The sequence below is a fragment of the Zea mays genome, chromosome 5 (assembly GCF_902167145.1).
Source record: "Zea mays cultivar B73 chromosome 5, Zm-B73-REFERENCE-NAM-5.0, whole genome shotgun sequence".
Lineage (NCBI taxonomy): Eukaryota > Viridiplantae > Streptophyta > Magnoliopsida > Poales > Poaceae > Zea > Zea mays.
Genome location: NC_050100.1, coordinates 190,242,932 through 190,248,600, shown reverse-complemented (window position 1 = coordinate 190,248,600; position 5,669 = coordinate 190,242,932).

The window sequence follows — 5,669 nt, the reverse complement described above, 5'->3', positions numbered from 1 at the left end:
TCGTTTGTTGATGTGATATGGAGGTATTCAGCACCACCCACAGATGCAGTTGTAACGTGATAGCCGCTACGACGGATATCTTTGAATGTGAGGAGAGTACGAGTTGCTCCTGGGTATAGGAATGCTTCTTCAATGAAGATCCTAGTATCGTTAGGGAGGACAACAATGGCTCGACCGGAGCCTACAATGCGGCCATTGTTGCCGACAATTGTAGTGATATTCTCAGTCCTCTTCAGGAGTGTCTGAAAATATTTCGTCTCTCTAAGAATCGAATTTGTGGCTGCGCTATCAATCAGGCATGGTTCATCGTTTTCCTCCATCGTGGGAAGTGAGTCTTGTTCTATATAAATAATATATAATATTGATTTAGTACATATAATAGAGCAAGAACAATTAAAACATGAATGAGGAATAAATAAAATTGCAAAGCAATTAATCTCAATCAACCAAATAGTATGGGCTCAGCAGGAGCATTTATTACATCATAACCAAATAAATGTTCTTCTAGAAATAAAATTGCTATGGAAATAAATGTGGAGCTAATGGCTGATAACGTGATCAACTACAGGAGATCATCAGTATCGAAATCGAAGTCGACTTTGCCTAACGGAGCATCGTTCTTAGTTGTGGCATCAGCATTTATGGCAGCATGCTCAAACTGTGCAGCAGACTGAGGCAACTCAAGGTGCTCTCTAGATGTGGCGTCTACATGCGCCTGGATAAAGTGAGCCTCTGAGTTCTGGCGTTTCTTCCATTCCTGATATATGTCAATCAGGTATTTCTCAGTGGTGCATGTACGGGACCAGTGTTGCTGAGACTCGCATCTGAAACATCCTTCGCCAGCATGCTTTGAGGCACTTGCATCGCCCTGCTGGGGGTTGCTTTTGCCTTTGCCTCTGCCTCTGCCACGACCATTGTTGCTGCTACTGCCGCTACCATTCTGTGACTGCTTCTTAAAAGTTCCCCTTGTTGGCCCCTGATTATTGCGGCGCCCACGACCCCTTCCTCTGGAGGAGCCTCTCTTCCCCTGAGACGGGAAGTTTGCATGTGCTTCAGGTACGGTCGTAGCGCCGACAGGACGCTTCTGGTAGTTTTGCATCAGGAGCTCATTCTGAGCCTCTGCGCCAAGCAACATGTTGACGAGCTCACAGTACTTCGTGTACTTGTTGTTTCGGTACTGCTGCTGAAGCACCATGTTGGAGGGGTGAAAGGTCTGGAGAGTTTTCTCAATCATCTCCAGGTCTGTGACTATCTGGCCACAGAAACGTAGCTGAGCAACAATACGATGAATGGCAGTGTTGTAAGCCTCCATAGTCTTGAAGTCGAGGAAGCGGAGTGTGGCCCATTCCTGTTGCGCCCGTGGAAGCATCACATGCTTCTGCACACCGAAGCGCTCCCGCAGCTTCGTCCACAGTACCAGAGGGTCTTTCACCTCCAGATATTCTATATTCAGGTCTGGATGGATGTGGCGTCTGAGGAAGATCGCAGCTTTTGCCTTCTCATGAAGCTGCAGGCCAATGTCGTTGGGGCTTAGCCGAACGATCGCCTTTCCCAGCTGCATCGCCTCCAGATGAAACTGACAGTCATCAGCCCAGGTCAGGTAGTTCTTGCCATTCAGGGCAAGCTCCGCGAAGTCAGTCTTGCTGCCTTCAGCCATAGCCTGTCACGCAAAATTAACTCCAGGTTAATTGGGCGTGCCAATTATCCATAACAGAAATTTAAATGGTTGTATGTAAAAATTTAAATAAACTTGCATTATCTATTTTCAGCAGGAAAACATGGGATAAATAATGCATATAAAATAAGTCTGCACTGTACAATACTAATAAATTCACTGGAAATTTATTCAAGTGCAACAATTATAACGGAAATAAAAGAATTCAGATCATATGCTAGGGTCACGTTATCTTTATGGTTCGACGAAATCATTAGGATTGTATTAAAAACGTGACCATTTAAATACTGGCGTCATGCAAACAAATATCATAAAGCAAAATAAATTAAATTAAAAGCTATTAAAAGCGGCAGGCCCAAAGGAGAAACAATCTGACCGCATGCATCAGCTACCTTTTCCCTTTTTTTTCACCTCTCTAACCAACTGACCGCATGCGGTGTTTTTCTTTCTTTCTTTTTTTTTCTCTCACGTCTCCACGCGAACCATCAACTGCCATGCGAAATAACAGTGCATGCAGGTGGCCGCGCGCTAGCTGCGCACCTGTGCGTGCAGCAGGATCGGCGGAGCCACGTCTATCTTTCCTTTTTTTCTCTCCAAGAAAACGTGAACCTCTGGCCATGCGTGCAGCAGGTGTATGCAGCAGCGGGGGCCACGAAGATTCTGCAAGTCGGTTGCATGGAATACAAAATTACCTAAAAAAGCGTCAACCGCCCTACTTTTCCTCTTTTTTTCACGCGTCTAAGAGACTCGCCGCATGCACTGGGTTTTCCTTTTTTTTTCACATCTCCAACCGATGAGCCGCCGCCACAACTCAAGGACGGCGGGCGCAACTCGAACCACACGGTCACGCGATGAACAGTAAATCACAGATCCACTCAAAATTTCATACCGTGATTCCTGATTCGACAAATGGGAATGAAGCCTGTCGCGTAGGACAGTTCGGCAAGGCCGGGGACCTGCCGGCGTGATGGAGAGTCGGTGCCGATCGGATCCACGAGTCGGGGTAGAGCAGTGCTGATGACGTGTTAAACAACGTACTTGTCGCAGATCCCCGATCCGGACTCCGAACCCTCCCAACAGCAGTAGGGACGTGAGAAGTTGTAGAAGCCCGCTCCCTTCCCAGTAACCCAACACAGAGAGGAACAAGAGACACAGTGGATGAAAGCTCTTTATATCTTTATTATGAGGGATATGGATACATATATATAACTTGTGTACCCCCTAAGGGCAGTTTCGGTATTAGCCCATTAAACCCCTTTTAGGGTTTCTCAACAGTAATCTCGTTTCTCTAGCTTTAGTAGTTTATTGACCGCTCAGTTTCGATTATAGATTGATTTACTAATTTCAATTCTTTCTGTTATTTTGAATCATCTAGATCATTTCTAAGGCCTCAAGTTAGCGTCCTATAAAATTTGAATATTTAATCTTTTGAGGTTCTTAGTTAATCCATAAATTGAGGCTTGATTAATTTTCGTCATACACTATCACTATAGTATTGTTTTATTAATATGTGTAGATGCAAAAGTTTGATCGAAATGATTCCAACTTTATTAGTTTAATCTATCAAAATTTTAAGTCAATCGAAGTTATGAATTTTAATCGGTATCGTTTTTACTAACAAAACATAACAATGTTCTGTCTAGATTTAGAAAAGTGAGTTAAATTAATTTAATAATTAGAAAGAGGTGATATAATTATTTTAAGCTTTCACGATCATTCACCTCTTATGTTTTTTAATATTGCGTCATCGATCCTACAAAGAACGACCCTTTCTGGTCATCTTTTTGAACAATAGAAACACATAAAAAACAATTGTGCCTACGCTATACCAGAAAACGAGAAGGAAAAGAACGACCGTCCAGAAAGCTCTATGGTGGCTCTCGCAGGAGTAGACATTGAAGAGAAGCACCGGGTTAAGTTGCAAGTGCCATATAATAACGTAGACAACATTCTATTTCAGGCTTCCATCTTAGGGCTTGTTCGGTTAGCTCTCAATCCATGTGGATTGAGCGGGATTGGATGGGTTTGAATCCCAAACAGTTCAAACTTGTTCACAATTTTTTCCAATCCCATCCAATCCATGTGTATTGGGAATAACCGAACAAGCCCTTAGTGACATATGGCAACGGCACAGAGAAGGTTTTGGCATCACAATTGCTTAAATGGAGAAGCCCCTGAAATTTAGCTTCACACCTCTTTGAGCTAGTGAAAAGGAAGGACAAAACAGTTGCACAAGAGCTTTCCAACAATACTTGGATAAAGGCCCTCAGAAACAAAGTTACAACATCCTCGTAGATTGAAGAATTTATTTCACTCTATAACAGAATTCAACAAATTCACCTTTAGCCGAATGTTACTGATTCCATCACTTGGAAATGAACCTCGGATGGGATTTCCTCCCCACCAGCTTAGCCTACAGAGCTCGATTCCTAGGCTCAGTGGCGGACCCAGAAATTAGTCAAGGCCCGGACCGAAGCGACCATAAACTCTAATAGTAGCATATAAAAAAATTGTACGGCGAAACAACGTTGTCATAGATGTTAAAGATGACATCTAATTGAAGCCTTAAAAGTTAAAAGGGATTAAACACTTGTTATCGCCTTACCTGCTATTTCAAGTTTTCAACGGACGACGCGAGGGGAGGTGACAGATGAGCTCGGCGGGGGCGCCCAGTCGCCAGGGCAGCGCAACGGACTGGGCGGCGCCGGTGCAGCGGACTGGGCTGGGCGAGTGGGCGTCTACGCGGGCGATGGGACGGGGCGCGGCGGACTGGGCGAGCGCGACGGCAGCGGCACCGTCGCGGCAGCGCGACAACAGATGCAGAGGCGGCGCGCCTAGGGTTCACGGCTTCACGCTCTGGGCTGTGCGTGTGTAGATGTCGGGCTGTGCCGACTGACCGGCTCTTTAAAAAAGAATTGGGCCTGCGCCCCGGGTCGTGGCCCAGGCGGCCATAGGCCTGGGTCCGCCCCTGCCTAGGCTCTTACAAGACGCCACAAAGTCAGTTACATCTGGACGATAAGATCTAAGAATAACTACAAACTATTTGCATGGATCCTTATATAAAATAAGTTGCTCAATGCTCATGACTGACAACCTCGCCCGTCGTGGCTAGCCACATCAAACCTCTTGCTCACTTTGCCATGGACCTCTAGAAAATAGACGCCACCTTTATTTGCAGTGCCCTTTTGCCTAGGAAGTATGGAATCATATTCTCAATTGTGAAGGATTGACATTGCCACATCAAGTGAACCCATCAAACTTCGATAGCATTAGTGAGTGGTGGGAATCAACGACTTCTCTCATCACGATAGATCGTGGAAGAGAATTTAATGGAATTATGATCTATACCATGTGGAATATCTAGAAAGAGCGTAACCGAAGGACCTTTGTCGGTGATGCAAACGACAAGGAATATTAAAGAGATCCTTTCACTCTTCAGGAGTGCGGCGTGTTTAGTCTCCTATTGTATCTAGGCACATTTCCTATTCTTTAAAGCCGGTTCGAAACGACGATGCTGGGTCTATCCACATCGGCAGAAAAACTTCAAGCCGTTCGATCGTGAATCGGCGATGCGGCTCAATCACAATTTTCTACCGGCAGCTCCTGCAGTCACGCAATGCTTCTAGAGAAACCGACCACCTCTTCTCTCTCCCTCTCCCTCGTATGGCTCGGTCGTCGCCTCGCTTCACCCCACCCATCGTCACCACCGCTCATGGCGCCCTCCCGCAACCCCGCCTCTTCCCTCCCTTCCTCCTCCTACTGCAGCCCCAATCCATCTATTCTCTCCTCCTCCTGCTCCTCCGCCTCCGATCACGACGCCAAGCACCGCCGCCGCAGCAGCAAGCGCCACCACCACCTCCATTGGCACCACTCGCTGCCCCCACGTATGACATGTGGATCTCCGAGCGCACCTTCGTCGGCGGGTGATAGTCGCCTAGAGGGGGGGTGAATAGGGCGAAACTGAAATTTACAAATATAAACACAACTACAAGCC